Genomic DNA, 19,080 nt, shown 5'->3' with positions numbered 1-19,080 from the left:
ATTTCGAATGAGGCCGACCTGGTCCAATGAAAGATGCAGTGAAGTGCAAAGTTCTTCAATGCGCGAGCTTAATGGTGTCACAATGCTTGGCTTGTTGTTAAAGAGACGGGAAAACGTCGACCTTGTAAGGGAAGAATAAGTAGGGTGTTGAGGGTCAGCCAGAATTTTAAAAGCATACGTTAGGCTGATAGGTTCGTCGTTCGTTCAGCGATAGCTCATTAGCTTCTGCATATAAACCAGTTAAAAAATACCCATTGGGTCCAGTTGGTTTTTCCAATTGGTACCAGTTGGCATAACCATCTGTGTTTTCGGACTCCCAACTGGAAAAATACCAATTGGTATTTGTCCAGTTGGAAATAAACCCACTGGTATTTTACCAACTGGAACCATTACCAGTTGGTACTATTCCAGTTGGAACTGTAACCATCTGTGTTTTCGGACTCCCAACTGGAGAAATACCCATTGGCATTTTTTTTTTCAATTGCAACCGTAACCAATTGGTACTATTCCAATTGGAACCATAACCATCTGTTTTCGGACTCCCAATTATAAAAATACCAATTAGTATTTTCAATATTGGAAGTGTAACAAGTTGTGTTTAGCTACCATTCATTGGCACAAATCTTGCAGCAAGAACAAGCAATTAGCTTAACTGGACATTCATTGTATGCAGAGGATGCAGAACAGTGAAGAGTATATGTCAAATGAAAGCTTTATTTTGACTAGCAGGATACCTAAATATTACAGATTGAACGTTGAGACCAATGTTTCGTGGAACTTGGATGCAGTTGATGACAGGATCGCCATCTCATTCATGCTCAGCTCTGCCTCCTGCATGTCGAACATTTGTACCAGTTAAGTTGCATATCTAAGAAGCATCGTGAAAGAATGTAGCAAAGTCTAGACCTACAACAAATGGGTAAACACTTCGCTCACATGAGGTCAAAGTTGTATGATGCTCGACGCGTCATTAAGAGGGCAGTACAACAAGCCTTGTACTTTCAGTAAATACAGCTTTTGATTATTTATTGACATTCACAACCTATAAAACACATAAGATTTTCTATCCACGCATGGCAGTTGCAGAAGAAAAAAAAAAACTACCAGCGTTAACCTCCTAAACTCGCAGACAGAGTCAGTGACCACATGATCTGAAGCTGATTACATGCCACCAATGTTTATCATACCCACACGCTCTGGTTGGCGAAGCACAGCACACACAATGAATTCCACAGATTGCTAAGGTTCGGCAAACTCCTGTCGTCGCAATAACTGAGCACGAGCGGAGCCACTACTTGATTGCATGTCGAGGTATTGTCTTAAGCTCAAATAGAATGCTCACGGTGTGCTCATGTCCACTGTATGAGCCACACTTAAATATTGTCGCTGTGGGTATCACAAAGCTTTATGGCAAACTCCTGAGGATTCATGTTGTTGACAATGACGACAACACTATCCCCACAACCAAAGGAGAGAATGAAAAGAGGTATTCGCTTTTACTCTTTAAATTATGTGGCAAAAAAGAGGCTCCTTGGTCAGTGGCATTGAGTGCGAGTATTTCGGGTCCCACTGGTGCCAGTAAGTGTAGAGTGAGAAACATTGGACATAATATTATTACACGGCCCCTTTAAGTACAGCGTTCCCCCCAAATGTAGCGTCAGCGGTCCGTAACCAGATGCTAAAGTTTCAGAACTAATTTATCTCAATTAAAAGTTATAACTGATTTTCAAAGAACATTACAAGAATGGGGCCCATTTTTGGTAACTGGCACCATTCAGCTTCATGTATTCGAGAGCTGTTAGCCACCATTTTTCCACTAAAAATTGACACCTGTACTTCATCTTCCCACTGAAATTGACACCAACTCCATTTTCCACTGAAAACTGTAATTCATTAACAATGCACTCAGGATTATTAACTAGTAACTGCTCACACCACAAGTACAACTTCTGAAAGCATGACACTTAATGTGTTCACTCTGTCTAATAATAAAAAAAGTAAATTAAGACATAATCTCAAAAGTAAATTATGGCAATTATGGTAAACTGTGGCAAGTCAGCGCTTTCAGGAGGAATCCATAGTTCCTTTTTTAGATGCGCCTCAAACTTTTTTTTTTCACTGACATTTCATTACACTGGGTAACAAAGACTTTCAAGCTGACAGCTCAAAAGATTATGTTTTGTAGAGCTTCATTCATTCAGGCTCCTACCCTGCTCTGACCATATAGCTAGGAGTGTCTCAGGATATTTATTAATCAGAAATCGCCTATTTGCAATGCAGCAGCATCAAGAAAAGAAACAAAGAAGTTTCCTTACCTTGCACCCTTAAACTTTGTTATCCATCCTTCGCGCTCCAACGAGGTGGCAGGCCAAATGAAGTAATTATAACCACACTACTCAGCACTCGCAGCAATAAAACATGACTTGTTGAATCTCTACTGTAACCATGCAACAGATATCGTGCGTGCCATCGGTATGATTGGAGCCATGTGCGCATAAAAATCATACGCGGACGCCATCTTTGTTTGCCCAGTGTGCACAGATGCTTCCAACGATTCCTGCCGACTTTAGCGGGAAAAAAAGTTTACGCGCAATATTTAAGAAATCGATTACAACACGATGCAAAACAAAGAAAAAAATCCTTCCGCTTTCAATTTTTATATACAAATTGTCCTAATTTTGAGATTTAAAAAAGTATGGGCAGGTGATCCGATCAGATCCGATAACGATACCGGATATAATGCATGCGCAAAGGAGGTGTCAGAGTATCGGGTATCGTTATCGGAGGCAACGAAATGATCAACTAAAACTCTTTAATAGAAATTTTAGAAGAATGTTTCAATGCCTCCAATACAAAAAAAAACGAATTTTTTTTAAAGGTCATTTTTACATTCACCAACATCTAGAGAATATTCCCAGAAAGTTTCATTTATTTTGACTGCATAGTTATTTTGTTATAAATTATTTTGGGTCCACCGAGGCTAAAGAAAAGGCAGACGTTGAAGCACTTTGAACACATTTTTCTCCAGTCCACTTCTTGGCATAAATTTGACTTTGCAATGGCACAAAAAGAAAGGCTCACTCATTGTTTTTGCTAACTGGAATTTAGTGGGCAATGCAACGGTGACACGTTTTTTTTTTACAAATAAAACAAAATCTATTTGATTTGTCAACGTGATGTTAGTATAACATAAATTCCTTTTAAAAAATTGTTTTCTCAGTTGCATTGAAAAAAAAATGTTGCGTATTACATTAGTTTTCCCCGTTATAGTTTTTCTAAACAAGGTCAGTGCATTCCTGATAAATACAACTAATCTTTTGTACAATTTATGCATACACAGATAAACATTTGCAAAGTTGACCCTTTTGAATAGTGTCCTCCCTTAATTGGAATGTCCAATGATTGGTTTAAAAACTATTTACCATTTGGAAGTTGTTTCAATTAATATATTGAAATAATACTCAATGAAATGGCCAATTGGTGCATCACATACCAATTGGGCACTGCTATTCCATTTGGGATCTCGAAACAGATTCTAAAGGGAAACATATTCCATTTGGGGTAACCAATTAAAAAAATGTAACCCAATTGGTATCACTGGATACCAAGTGGGAACAACGTTCCCAACTGGGATGACCAGTTGGAAAAATGCATCCCAGTTGGAATGGCCAGTTGGTGGATTAGGTTCCAATTGGAAATCTCAATTCCAATTGGAGTCACCAATTGGAAAAATGTAACCCAATTGGTATCACTGGATACCAGTTGGAAACAACTATTCCAACTGGGATGACCAGTTGAAAAAATGCATCCCAACTGGAATGGCCAGTTGGTGGATTAAGTTCCAACTGGAAATCTCAATTCCAATTGGAGTCACCAATTGGTAATGCCAAAACCAATTGGACTCTGTGATTCCAACTGGGATCTCTCAGATTCCAATTCGTACCAACTGACTTTCCAATTGGAACCAATGGGTATTTTTAACTGGGAGGGGATGTTAGGAAAGCACCAGTTGCTAGTCTCAACCCCAGGTGGTGAACTGGGTCCAACATCTTGAGGGCAGATGGCCGGGCCGATCCATACACTATTGCACCATAGTCAAGACGAGATCTTACAAGGGCATTGTACAACCGTAGAATACATTTTCTGTCAGAACCCCATGACTTGTGAGATAGAACTTTCAAAAGATTCATAGACTGAAGACATCTAGTTTTTAAAGCTTTCAGGTGTGAAATAAAACTAAGTTTTTTATCAAATATCACACCAAGAAATCTGTGCTCTTTCCTGACAGGTACAGGGTTTCCATTTAGTTCCAGTGATGGGTCCAATGACAGCCCACGACGCAAAGAAAAGGGCACACAGACTGTTTGTGGATGCAGAAAACCGAAACCCATTTTCGTCAGCCCACTTGCAAAGTTTGTTTATGGCTATTTGCAATTGGCCCTCACAGCTGGAAAGGTTACAAGAGGAGGACGAGATCTGTATATCATCAGCGTAAAGGGAATATGAAACAGAAGGAGGTAGCAGTCACGCAATTGAATTCATTTTTAGCACAAATAAAGTCACGCTCAAGACTCCTCCTTGAGGGACTCCCATTTTCTTGCACGTAGGAATCGGATAGGTTGGAGCCAAGACGAACTTGAAAAGTCCTTAGGTTAGGATTAAGATTTTAATGGCGCAGCGGCAACGGTGGCCATAATGCGCCAAACAAAATGTTTTAAAGATCGAATGAAACAGATGCTAGGCTAGAGAAACTTTTTATAACTGGTGTAGATATCCAGTTTTGTTAATAAAATCAAAAACTCGTCCGAGTGGTACTAAGGCATTGTCTCCAAGTAAAAACATAGGATGAAAGGGAAGATGGTTTCTAAAGAGTTCAGGAAAACATGATACGTGCAGTTGATGATAAAACCTACATTCCCATAGAATGTGTAAAACTGTAGTAATTCCCCCCAATGGGCACAAACTGCAACATCTTCGCCACTTAGAAGGTATGTATGTGTCAAACGTGAATGGCCAATTCTCAAGCGGCAAAGCAGAACCTCAAGGTGGCGGTTCTTGTGGAATGAACTTTCCCAGATGCCTATCATGGGTTTAATCACGTGGAGCTTGTTGTTGGTTTTAGTGTCCCATTCCAGCTGCCAAGTCTTTAAAAGAGATTTCTTTAGAAGTGGTTTAAAATCCTGGTAGGGCAGGCCAAAAGATACTATTGAGTCTGGCGGATGCAGCCAGGCGATCTGCATTCTCATTTCCTGCGATTCCTACGTGACTCGGTACCCAGCAAAATTTGATAGTGCATCCAAGGCGAAGAGCTCTGTTTACTTTAATACGAACATGTTGTGTAAGTATAATCTTTGTAGAAACTCTGGAAGAAATAGCAGATAAGACACTTTGCGAATCGACAAAAATTACTGCGTTCAATACATTGTTGTCCAGAATATGCTCAATGGCTAATAAAATACCATAGAGCTCTGCGGTGAAGATGCTTGCCACTGAGTCAAGCTGTACAGCTCTTTCAAAGTTACTAGAATAAACTGCACAACCAACGTGACTTAAAGATTTCGACCCGTCGGTATAGTACTCGTTGCAACCTCTAGATATCCTTTCTTGTAAAGATATAAACTCTTTCTGAAGAAACTGTGGAGCAACGGTCTTCTTACTGTATTTGGTGAGAGACCAGTCACAACATACGGGTAGCTCGTTCCAAGGGGCAATTCTCTCTATAGATTTTAGCAAGTTAACGCCACTTGTGGAAGGGACAGGGAGGTTGAGAGAGTTACAGATACTTTGAACTCGAAAGCCTAGGGGGCGCACAATTGTTGGCTTGTTTTCAAACAATTTACAGAACTGAGGGGTGTGTAAAATACTATAAGCAGGATTTTTGGGATCCGAGAGGACTTTGTAATAATAACACAGGCTCAAGTACTGTCGCCGTTTTCCAAGAGACATTTGATGTGTGTCCACATACCAGCTTAATACGGGTGATGTGCGAAATGCCCCAGTGGCAAGCCGGAGCCCAAGGTGATGAACCGGATCCAACATCCTTAGTGTGGAAGGTCGTGCTGAACCATAAACGATCGCTCCATAATCCAGGCATGAGCGAACTAAAGCATTGTACGCCCGTAGGAGGCATCGCCTGTCAGACCCCCAAGATACATGTGACAGCACCTTAAGGATGTTAGAGGATTGCAAGCACTTCTGCTTTATTTCCTTTAAATGAGACTTAAATGTAAGCTTTTTATCAAAGATCATGCCTAAAAATTTATGTTCGTGCTTCACCGATATTTCTGTGTTATTCAATTGTAAGAATGGATCCAAAGATAGACCTCGTCGCAGGGAGAAGGGCACACACACTGTTTTCTCTGGGGAGAATTTAAAACCATTTTCATTTGCCCACCTGCTCATCCTATTTATCGTGAGCTGCAATTGCCGTTCACAACTAGAGAGGTTGCAAGACGAAAAAGATATTTGCACATCGTCCACGTAAAGAGAGTAAGAAACGGATGACGGTATAACTTGAGCTAGACTGTTTATCTTAACTGCAAATAAAGTGGCACTTAAAACTCCGCCCTGGGGGACACCATTTTCTTGTAAGAAGATACTGGATAAAGTCGAGCCTAATCGAACTTGAAATGTACGTTCACTTAAATAGTTCTGTAAGCAACGGAGCATACGGCCACGCACTCCACAGTTGTACAGATCTCGAAGGATACCATACCTCCATGTAGTGTCGTATGCCTTCTCTAAATCAAAAAACACAGACACACAATGCTGCCGGTGAACAAAGGCCTCGCGTATGACGGTCTCAAGTCGGACCAGATGGTCCATAGTCGACCGTCCAGCCCGAAAGCCACACTGGTTAGTATCGAAAAAGTTTTTCTCCTCCAAAAAAAAACATAAGGCGGCGATTTATAAGCCTTTCATAAGTTTTCCCCAAGCAGCTTGTAAGTCCTATGGGGCGGTAGCTTGTAGCTAGAGAGGGATCTTTTCCAGGCTTCAGCAAAGGTATAACGTGGGCACATCTCCAAGTATGCGGAAAAGCAGCAGCTTCCCAAAGGTAATTGAAAAAGGATAGCAGGTGGTACAAGGATTCATGAGAGAGGTGTTTGAGCATCTCGTAGTGAACTCTGTCTGGCCCTGGTGCAGACTGCTTTTTTAAGCTGAGAGCAACTTCGAGTTCACACATTGTGAATGGTTTGTTGTATGCAACAGAGTTAAAGCCTGACATAGTGAATTTCTGTTTTTCAGCGGTCTACCGCTGAAAAACTTTACAAACTCCGTACTGTAATTGGAAGAGCTACAAACACGCTGAAAATGTTCTGCGAGGAAGTCTGCTTGCCCTGTTAGAGATGCCGAGATCGAAGGAAAAAGTGGAATCCTGAAAGCGTGGTACTGCCCGTGAACTTTTTTGAGACGATCCCATACTTCTTTAGCCGTGACAAAACTATTTAAGGATGAAACATACTTTGTCCAAGAAGCCCACTTTGCTCGTTTTCGCGTCCATCGAGCTTGTGCTCTTTTTTTCCCAAACTCGATCAAGTTAAGGAAAGTTGGATATCGCCGAAAAGTTCCCCACGCCTTGTTCTGGCTTTTCCGAGTGGAAGTACATTCCTCATTCCACCAGGGCTTGCACCTCCGGGGAAGATTTCCTGAAGTCTGTGGAATTGAAGTGGAAGCAGCATTTATAATGCATTCTGTAACGTAAAGCGTCGCATCCTCGGGAGTCATATGAAGAAACAAGGAGGGATCAAATGCTGCTTCTAAACCAAAAATAGACCAGTCGGCCTTTTCCAACTTCCATCGCGGGAGTCGAGTTGGTATCGATGAAATTGGTAAAACGCTCTCTAAAATTATGGGTAGATGGTCGCTGCCAAAAGGGTTGTCTAAAACGTTCCATGAAAAGCATGGAAGTAGAGATGGTGATGATAGTGATAGGTCGATTGATGTAAAAGTGTTGTGGGCAGCACTAAAAAATGTAGGTTTTTTCTTATTCAGTAAGCAGATTCCAGTTGATAATAAAAGTCGTTCAACAACTCCACCTCGGGAGTCCTGACGAGAGCTTCCCCACAAAGGATGGTGGGCATTAAAATCACCAAGGATTAAAAAAGGTTTGGGGAGTTGGTTGATGAGTGCTTGGAGTTCGTGAAGATGAAGCGGAACATTAGGTGGTAAGTAGAGTGACACTAGAGTGATGAGGCGGTCAAGAAGGATGCGAACTGCAACTGCCTCAAGTGAAGTTTGTAATGGAACTTTGGCACATGCCACTCCACTCTGAACCACCACTGCTACACCACCCGAAGGGCTTGAGGAATGGCGGTCCTTTCTAAAAACTTGATGATGACGCAAAACCTTTGTGTGCGAGTCAGTTAGGTAAGTCTCCTGTAGGCAAATAGCAACAGGGCGGAGCTCATCAAAAAATAAATTGATGTCATCTATGTTACGTAGAAGGCCGCGACAGTTCCACTGCATAATCCCTATATTTTTAACCATTTAAAACACAATAAGTATAACATAAAAATTATATTAAAAAGCAATGTTCCTTAGGGTTTAAAATCTATTTTCACACGCGGTGCACTTTGTTTTTTAGAGGGGTTCTGCTTCCGATTAGAGTCACCGGAGGCAGAAGGGGTGGACTCTGATCTTGAGAGGAGATCCTCCTCATCAGATCTCGACCCACCCTCGTCCATGGGCTCGTCTGCAGCTGCCGGCAGCTGGACCCTGGAGGTCGACTGCCTTGGCACCTCCCCAGGCTTCCTCTGGGGAGCAGAGGTGTGGGGAGGTAGGCCCCGGCCCCGAGAGGTCGAAGCGGCCGGTTGAGCAGGAGACGTCGTCCCCTGTTCTGGGGTGGATGCTGGCAAGGCAGCATTCACCTTGCGGTTCGGGGGCGGTGCCCCTGGCACCGCTCCCGGGGGTTTGGAGGGGGACCGTGATGGGAGATGCAGGTCGTCCGGAGACGTCTGCGTTCCCATCGAAACCATTGGCCGCGCTGGTCCCCTGCGCACGGCCTCGGCATAAGAGCCTTTTGAGACAAAGGCAAAACGCTTCTTTGCCTTCACGTAGCTGATGTTTTCAGTAACTTTTAGTTTAAGGACTTCTTTCTCATCTTTCCACATAGGACATGATCGGGAGTATGCCGGGTGGTTGCCATTGCAGTTTGCACAATGAGGCTCATTATCGCACGCATCTGTGGCGTGCTCCTTGCTGGAGCACTTCGCACAGGTGTCTCTTCCTCGACAGTTCCTCGAACCATGGCCGAACCGCTGGCACTTAAAGCACCGCTGAGGGTTCGGCACATAGGGTCGGACTCGGCACTGGAGGTATCCTGCCTTTATGGTCTCTGGTAGTGTGGTGGAATCGAATGTCAAGATAATATGTCTTGTTTTTCGTTCGACACCATCTCGGCGGAGGGTGATGCGGCGTGCACCTACAACCCCTTGGCTGGCGAGGCCCTCAACGAGCTCTTCCTCAGATGTTTCGAGCAAGTCGTTCTCAGAGATGACTCCCTGAATGGTGTTCAGCTTGCGGTGTGGAGTCACGCTAACCTTGTAATCTGAAACGGAGTTCAAGGCGAGAAGAGCGTCACTTTGTTGTTTTGTGTTTATCTCGTCGCCCGACGCCATCTTTTTGGCATTGAAGTTTGTACCAATGACACCTTCAAGGACTTTAGAAACAAGGAAGGGAGAAAGCTTGGCAAGTGGCTTTTCCGCCTCAGAATGGAGGACAAGAAACTTCGGAAATTTAAAAAGCTCAGGGGACTTTGCGGGATGGTAAAGGACTTCGGTGCGGGCCCTCTTCAGGGCCCGATCAGGTTTTTGGTTGTGTTTGGAACCCATATTAAATGGGGAGGCGTTCGGCGTCTGTAGCGCACCACCCACCACGGAGCCCAACATGGGGATAGGTAATGCGCCATAGCAATAAAGGTTTTGCTGACGACATTACGCTATCAGTGCTACCAAGACACTATAACCTAGTGCGGGTCTAGACACGGGGTCTATCGCCACCCAAGGTTAGCCCTTGCCGCCAAAGATGGTGAATATGAAAGAAAGAAGAGCAGAGAAAAGAGAAAGATAAGAGGGGATAGTAGAAGATGTGGCGACTGACTGAATCATCCTGGTCGGGCCAAGCCAGGACACCCGTCTACAGGAAGCAGGGGCCAAAGTGGTGTGTTGCCTCGCCCGGGGGGCCCCGAAGGGTCCAAACCTACCCCGGGCTCAGCTCAACCACCAGGATGCCCTTTTCCCTGGACACGGGCTCGCCACGCAGAGCCAGACGTGGGTGGGTCTTAGCCACTTTTTACTCAGGGTCTGTGGTGTCGCCAAAGTGGCTGGGGTCCGTGGTGACGCTACTCACCAAGCACCTAGCACCTAATGTGCAGGCGCCCCCTGCGGAGCTCGGGGTCCGTGGAGACGGCACTCTCCAAACACCTGCTTTCACAGGTGCCCCCTGCGGGGACTTGAAAAGTCCTGCTCGTTAGATATTCCCTTATGCATTGCAGCATACGGCCACGGATATTACATGCATACAGATCTTGAAGAATCTCATGTCTCCACGCTGTATCATATGCTTTCTCCAAATCGAAAAAAACTGCGACACAGTGCTGCCGGTTTACAAATGCCTTACGTATCACAGTTTCCAAGCGTACTAAGTGATCGAGAGTAGAACGACCTCGGCGGAATCCACACTGGTTGTTATCAAAGACCCTCTGTTGTTCCAATACATAAACCAGTCGCCTGTTTATCAGCCTTTCAAACGTTTTTCCGAGCCAGCTCGTTAGTGCGATTGGGCGGTAACTTGATGGCTGTGAAGGATCTTTATTAGGTTTTAGAAGGGGAATAATATGAGCATGCCTCCAAGTCTGAGGAAAACAAGCCTTTTCCCATCACGCCTTTCTCGTCACGGAGCTTGCTTGACGTAGTGTTCCTCAGTGACCACTTTCCTCGGGCTCAAACTTGCGTAGAAGTGGTGGAGGGGATATCTGACCATAAAATTGTTGTATGCACGGTACCTGTTCGTAGTTCCGCCATCTCCCATGGCTGCGCCAAATACGTGCTCGATTTCTACAAAGCCGACGATGCTAGCATTCAAACTTATCTTGCTCATGAATTTAACGACTTTCAAGAACTCTATGATGGAACTGATATTAGTATTGACGAACTATGGCAAAAACTCAAGTCAATTATTAATCACTGCATCACTAAGTTTATTCCTAGTAAACGTAAAATGATAAGGAAGCTAAACCCATGGATTTCACGTGAAATCATTCACCTGAAGCGTAAGCTAAAACGACTAAGAAAGTCATCCAAAAAGCGTCCACTCACCAACCACAATCCAACTATATCGGAACTATCCAGACTGCTCAAACTGAAGATCAAAAAAGCAAAGCACAAATACTACAATATTACCCTCCACAATTTTATGAAAGCATCACCGCAAAAATTCTGGAACCATTAAATTCCCACAAAATCTAAAACTTCCAACATAAGTGCCTCGGAGGCACAAAAAATGGCAGAAGAATTCAGCAGTTTTTTTAAGTCCGTCTTCACAGGTGATAATGGCAAAGAAAACTTAACTCTACCTTCTAAAACCTACGCAGATAAAGATCTTGGTGGCTTACACATCACAGAAGCAGGCGTTCTAAAACTTTTACTCGACTTAGACGCAAAAAAGGGTAGGGGTCCTGACGAAATTCCTAACATGTTTTTAAAAAAATACGCTGAATGGATAAGCAAGTATTTAGTGCTAACTTTTAACAGGTCTTTGAGTCTTTCTTTGGTTCCCGCAGAGTGGAAAGTCGCAAAAGTTATTCCTATTCATAAGTCTGGCGATAGCTCTTTAACTTCTAACTACAGACCTATATCCCTAACGTGTACTTGCTGCAAGATAATGGAACACATAATTTTAAAATTTATGACAGAATTCACTGAGAAACATAATATACTAAATGCACACCAGCACGGCTTTAGGAGAGGTTTGTCAACGACTTCACAGCTAATCGAGACACTTCATGACTTTTCGATGGGTATAAACAATAGAAGACAAATTGACGTAATTTACTTAGACTTATCAAAGGCCTTCGACCGTGTTTCGCACGTCAAACTTGTAAAAAAACTTAAACATATTATGGGGGAGGGACCGATAATAAAATGGATAGAGGAGTATTTGAGAAATCGTTTTCAGTTTGTTTATTACGAAGGACAGGTTTCACAACCAGTTGCAGTGGAGTCGGGAGTTCCACAGGGCTCTGTCCTAGCTCCACTCTTATTTCTTCTGTACATTAATGACATGGTTGATGGCACTGACGCAAACATAAGGTTATTTGCAGATGACTGCATTATTTATCGCGATATCTCATGCCAAGATGACCAAGCAATATTAAACAGACCTTTAAAGAAGGTAGCAGACTGGTGCAGTGAATGGCAGATGGTTTTAAACACTGAAAAGACAGTTTGTATGTGCTTGACCAATAGGAAAAAAAATGTTCTGGAATTTCCTTACAGCTTAGACGGTAAAATTTTGCGCAGAGTCACTGAATACAAATATCTAGGTGTCGTGTTAACGTCTAATTTAAACTGGAATGCACAGGTCAAATACGTATCTAGTAAAGCGCTCGTCAAATTATTTTTTCTAAAAAGAACGTTAAAAGACTCTAGTCGTGAAACCAAGTTGTTCGCATACACCACACTCGTTCGCCCGGTATTAGAATATGCACTCATTGCTTGGTTCCCACATACGCAAACCAATGTCAACATCCTCGAAAGTGTTCAGAGGAAAGCGATAAGATTTGTTCACCACAAGTATGGTCGCTTTGATTCCCCTACAGAATTGCTGAAAAGATCTAGTCTACTGACCATTGCTGATCGCGCCAAACTAGGAAGACTCAAATTTTTATATCTCCTTTTAAACGACGCCTTTAAAATGGACAAGAACAAGTATGTGAATTTTTCCCAGGCAAGAACAATAAGACAAACACTGCAATACATTAACTGAATACTCTTTCAATAATAATACTTTTAAGTACTCTTTCTTTCCTTCAGCTGTAAGAGATTGGAACAGCCTTGATCCGCTGTTTTTTAGCTACACAAATGTGGATGCGTTCATTCAAGCTCTTGAACAAGACCTTCTCAGCAAGTTCATCAGTTAGTTCTTTCTGTTATGTTCTGTTTCGTTTGTTTCAATATGAAAGGAAGTGACGATTTCTAAGAATTACTTATTTTCGCGCGCCTCAAAAATTGTGTCTGTTGTTTTTATTTGTACCATACCTGCTATAATCCCTCAATGGGGATCGGCAGTATTTTGAAAATAAATAAATAAAGGAATTAAAAAAAAGAAGGTTCTCAAGGGATTCCGTGGACAGGTTACGAAGCATTTCATAGTGAAGCCCATCGGGCCCAGGAGCAGACAGCTTTTTTACATTAAGGGCCATCTCAAGTTCATATCGCGTAAAAGGCCATTTATAAGAGGCTGCCTTTCCTCCAGTTACGACTAGCTTTTGTTGCTCCGCACGGGCTTTAAACTGTGCAAAGTTAGCACTGTAGTTGGCTGAGCTGGATGAATTATAAAAATGTTCTCCGAGGATGTTAGCTATGTCTTTTAATGACGAACAAGGAGAATTAAAAGTTGGGATGGCAAAGCACCTATAATCCCCATTTACTTTCCTATATCTGTCCCAGGCCTCTTCGGCAGGGACAATACTAGTTAGAGAAGACAGGTACTTCATCCAAGACTTCCGTTTTGCCCGCTTCCTAGTCCAACGAGCCTTGGCTTTTCGGCGCTTGAACTCCACAAGGTTGTGCGAAGTGGGATATCTACGAAATCTTTCCCAGGCCCTGTCTTGATGTGCCAGGGTTGTGGCACACTCCTTGTTCCACCAAGGTTTACATTTTTTTTTTGGCACACTGCCAGAAGTTTGTGGAATAGAGCGCTGAGCAGCCTTTAGTATCTGCTCAGTAACATGAAGTGTAGCGTTCTCGAGTGACATAGAAGAAAGATGATGATGATGATTGGGGTTTAATGGCGCAAGAGTGACTGTGGCCATATTGCGCCAAGAAAGTTAATTTAAAAAGCCTAGCATGCAGTTATGTCTAAACTTACTTGTCTACTTATATCAGATGCAAAAAGCCAATTGCATGTAGGAAACTTAAAATGCGAGAAAATGGTACCAAAGGTCTATCTCCAACCAAAAAATAAGGATGAAATGGAAGGTGGTTTCTGAAAAGTTCAGGAAAATATCTTCGACGTTGATGATCAAGAAATCTACAATTCCAAAGGATGTGAAGGACGGTTAACACTTTCCCACACTTTTCGCAGAGCTTTACATCTTCAACGCAGAGCAAGTGCAGGTGCGTCAATCGAGAATGACCGATTCTCAAGCGGCACAAAAGGACTTCCGAACGGCGGTCCTTATGGGAGGAACTCTCCCATACTTCTAAGCTGGGCTTAATAATGTGGAGTTTGTTATCGATCTGTGTGTCCCAGTCCAGCTGCCATAACTTAATAATTGACTTGTTTAAGGCTGGCTTGAAGTCTTGGTGTGGCAGGCCAAAAGACGTTTCCGTGTAGTTTTCTGCACTAAGTGCAAGGTGGTCTGCATTCTCGTTACCAGGAATGCCCACATGACTGGGCACCCAGCAAAATTTTATAAGTTGTCCTAGATGGAAAGCTTTGTTTATCTGAAAACGAACCTGTTGCACAAGGGCGTTCTTGCTGTCTGCTAAAGATGAAATAGCTAAGAGAACACTTTGGGAATCAACAAACAGAACTGCTTTGTTAATGCTATTTTTTAGAATATATTCAACAGCTATCAGGATACCATACAATTCAGTAGTAAAAATAGTTGCTAGAGGGTTGAGTTGCCTGACTTCACTGAAAGCGAGAGAACAAACTGCACAGCCTACGCAAGTCAATGTTTTCGAGCCATCAGTGTAAAAGTGGAGATAGTCACTATATTTCTGCTCTAGCTCTGCGAACTCCCGCAAAAGAACGAAAGGAGGAACTACCTTTTTGCTGTACCTTGAAAGGGACCAATCACAAGAGATTGGCACCAAGTCCCAAGGAGCAACCCTATAGGCCTGTCTCAACAAAGGAGGCTCATCAAAAGAAAGGTGCAGCGACCTTGCCATGCTCTCAGCCCGAAGGCTCAAGGGCCGAACAATACTGGGCTTATTCTCAAAAAGGCGCAATGATGCAGAGGTCTGCAGAGCAGAGAATGAAGGGTGGTGTGGATCACTATAAACTTGGTAGGCATAGCAGAGACTAAGATATTGTCTGCGTCGCTCAAGGGACATCTGATGTGTTTCAGCATACAGACTCGGCACGGGCGACGTGCGAAAAGCACCTGTGGCTAGACGCAGGCCAAGGTGATGGATTGGGTCTAACATCTTCAAAGCAGATGGTCGTGCCGACGCATATACCGGTTCACCATAATCCAACCGGGACCGCACTAGAGAGTTATAAATTCGCAGCAAGCATCGTCTGTCAGACCCCCAAGTTGTGTGAGACAGCACCTTAAGAATATTGGAAGATCGTAGGCATTTTTGTTTCAGTTCTTTCAAGTGGGGTACGAATGTGAGCTTTTTGTCGAATATCACGCCTAGAAACTTATGCGCCTCCTTTACAGTAATGGAATGATTATTCAGATGCAAAGTAGGATCCGGTGACAACCCTCGACGCAGCGAAAAAGGAACGCATACGGTTTTGTCGGGGGAAAAACGAAACCCATTTTCGGCTGCCCATTTGCTCATTCTGTTGATTGTCAGTTGCAGCTGACGTTCGCAACCATGCAGATTGCAAGAAGAAAGTGAAATTTGCACACCATCCACATACAGAGAATAAGACACTGTCGGTGGTATCACCTTAGCCAGGCTATTGATTTTAACAGCAAAAAGTGTGACACTCAGCACCCCTCCCTGAGGGACACCACTTTCTTGAAAAAAACACGTCCGATAAGGTGGAGCCCAGACGTACTTGGAAGGTACGTCCCATTAAGAAGTTTTGTATACACCGCAACATGCGACCCTGAACACCGTAAGCATAGAGATCCCGTAGGATCCCATAGCGCCAGGTCGTGTCATACGCCTTTTGCAGATCAAAGAACACAGAGAGACAGAACTGGTGGTGTACAAATGCCTCCCGAATAGAGGTTTCAAGGCGGACTAGGTGGTCAAGGGTGGAACGTCCAGCTCAAAAACCACATTGAATAATGTCAAGCACATTCTCAGTCTCCAGGAAATGAATGAGACGTCGATTAATCATTCTTTCGTAGGTTTTTCCCAGGCAGCTTGTGAGCGCAATGGGACGGTAGCTAGTTGGTTGAGAAGAATCCTTACCAGGCTTCAGAACAGCGATTACATGTGCTCTTTTCCAAACCTCGGGGAATGCAGAGCAGTGCCACAATGAGTTATAAAAGGTCAGCAAACTGTCTAGAGAATCAGGTGACAGGTGCCTCAGCATCTCATAATGAATATTGTCTGGTCCAGGAGCAGACTGTTTCTTTACACTGAGAGCCAGTTCGAGCTCAGAGAGTGTAAAAGGCCTGTTGTATGGAGCATCACGAGCCCCAGACAGAATTATTGGTTGTTTCTCTGCTGTTGCGCTGAACTTTTTAAATGCTTCACTGCAGTTGCGTAAACTAGAAACGTCTTGGAAATGTTCCCCAAGAACATTCGCTTGATCTTTCAGGGACGTTGAAGATGATGCAGGGAAAAGTGGAATTCTGAAGGGTAAGTAGTCACCTCTAATTTTTCTAAGCCGATCCCACGCTTCTTTTGCAGGTACAAAGCTACTTAAGGACGTCAAATACTTCCTCCAGGAGCTTCCCTTCGCCTGGCGTCTTCTCCAGCGAGCTTTAGCTCTTCTTTTCTTAAACTCAAGTAAGTTCCTAGAAGTCTGATATCTACGAAAGATGCACCAAGCTTTGTTCTGAGACTTTCGTGTTGTTTTACAATCATCATTCCACCAAGGCTTGCATCTTTTAGGAAGACTACCAGACGTTTGAGGAATACTCCGTGTGGCAGCGCTTATTATAACCTCTGTGACATACAGTGTTGCTTCATCTGGGTTCATGTTCGAGATTATAGAAGAATCAATTAGTGCCTCCAATTGAAAGATGGACCAATCTGCCTTGTCTAGCTTCCACCGAGGCATTCGCGTTAAAAGAGTCGGAAGAGAGACAGTACTCTCTAAAACGATAGGGAAGTGATCGCTCCCAAAAGGATTATTAAAAACCTTCCATGAAAAGCATGGAAGTAATGAAGGTGAATAGCAACTTCAATAGATGTAAATGAGTTGTGAGCAGAACTAAAAAAAGTAGGTTCTTTCCCGTTAAAAATACACAAGTTAGATGATAATAAAAACCGCTCGATTACTCGGCCTCGAGAATCAAGGCGAGTACTGCCCCACATAGGGTGATGGGCATTAAAATCTCCTAAAATTAAGAAGGGTTGAGGCAGTTGCCCTACAAGCCCTTGGAGTTCGTGAAGTTGCAATGGAACGTTTGGTGGCAAATAAATGGACACAATTGTTATGAGGCGATCCAAAAGAAGGCGTACCGATACAGCTTCGAGCGGCGTGCAAAGAGGAACCTCCGAGCAGGCAACCCCACACTGCACGACCACTGCTACCCCACCAGAAGTGGAGTTCAAACGGTCTTTGCGGAAAACTTGATGATGTCGCAAAAATTGTGTATGATGTGTTTGAAGATGAGTTTCTTGTAAAGAAAGGGCAATTGGCCGAAGCTCATCCAAAAAAATAATTAACATCATCGATGTTGGGTAAGAGACCTCGACAGTTCCATTGCATAAAATGCAAGTTTCTCATTTAAGTAAAAAAGTGCACAAATAAATTAATAAAAAGGAAAGAAAAGAAAATTAATGCTCGCCATTAAAGAGGTAAACTGGTATAATCTATTTAGGAGCAGTCACAGGCTTCTTCCCTTTCGATTTACGGTTTGGGGTTTGCCACTCCATGTCTTCAAGGTCAGACGCAAGAGTAGCCGAATCAGTAGCCTCGTCCATCGCCTCTACCTCCTCAGACGAGACCTTTCCTAGAGTTTTTTTTGGGGTAGGTCCGCAGCGCGGGGTGAAGAACCCCGTCCACGACCACCCCCCACTGAAGAGGCAGGGGAGATACTGGGCGTGATATTGCCCGAGTCCCTCTGTTCCTGCCCCTGAGATCCTGAAAGGGCAGCCCGATGCTGCCCTTTGGATGAGCAGGACCTCTCCAGCGAGTTTTGGCGAGAGTGCCGCTCCTCACCAGAGGAAGTCCTCAAACCACGGACAGGCATTGCCTGCCCATTCTGACTCCGGGAGTCAGCTGGTGTGCTTCCCCCCGAAGCTGGAGGTTTCTTGGGTGAGGAAGTCCTCTTCTGAGAGGAGCGAGGGGCTCGCTCGCTCTCTTCCAAGGACGACCTGCGAGGTGTGGGCAATGGAGTCACCTCCATTGCCTCAATGGCACCCGAGTCTTTGGAATGACCGGGTGCCACGGCTGCCTTGGCAGCCGAGAGGGAATGCCCAGGAAGAGAAAGCTTCAACCTGGGCATGGAGGACTGGAGTGGTTTCCCAGGGTTCCCAAGGGACACCTGGGTTGCCACTGATACCTTGGACGGCGCAGGTCCCCTGCTGGACACCGCCTCGGCAAAAGAGCCCCTCTGGAAAGCGGAAAGGCGACGCTTTGCATCTTGGTAGGTTATGTTTTCTTTAACCTTAAGTGCAAGGATTTCTTTTTCTTTTTTGAAGAGCTCACATGATCTGGAGTAGGCAGGGTGGTTGCCACTGCAATTGGCACATTTGTTTTCAGCTTTACAGCCCTCAGCAGTATGGTCCCTGCCACCACACCTGGCGCATGTCTCACGACCGCGGCAAGTGCGCGATCCGTGACCGTACCGCTGGCACCGAAAGCAGCGGAGTGGATTTGGGACGTAAGGTCGCACCTTGCAATTAATGTAGCCTGCCTTTATAGATGGAGGCAAAGTGTGCCTCTCGAAGGTCAAAATGACGTGTTTAGTGGGTCGTTCCTCATCATCTCGACGGATTGTGATGCGCTTTGCAGCAACAACTCCTTGAGATTGGAGACCTTCTACAATTTCTT

At 44.0% G+C, this 19,080-nt stretch overlaps 1 long non-coding RNA gene across 1 annotated transcript; it reads right to left on the bottom strand.

The window, feature by feature from the left end:
- Positions 1 to 694: 694 nt before the first annotated feature.
- Positions 695 to 2,560, bottom strand: LOC115323315. The gene is made up of 2 exons (XR_003919137.2): positions 2,316 to 2,560; positions 695 to 831 (listed from the first exon to the last, which is right to left on the bottom strand). It is a non-coding gene; the product is annotated as an uncharacterized LOC115323315 (long non-coding RNA).
- Positions 2,561 to 19,080: the final 16,520 nt, after the last annotated feature.

This window comes from Ixodes scapularis, unplaced genomic scaffold, assembly GCF_016920785.2.
Source record: "Ixodes scapularis isolate PalLabHiFi unplaced genomic scaffold, ASM1692078v2 PGA_scaffold47__10_contigs__length_4178495, whole genome shotgun sequence".
In the NCBI taxonomy this organism is placed as follows: Eukaryota; Metazoa; Arthropoda; class Arachnida; order Ixodida; family Ixodidae; genus Ixodes; species Ixodes scapularis.
This window is presented reverse-complemented; position numbering and strand designations above follow the sequence as displayed.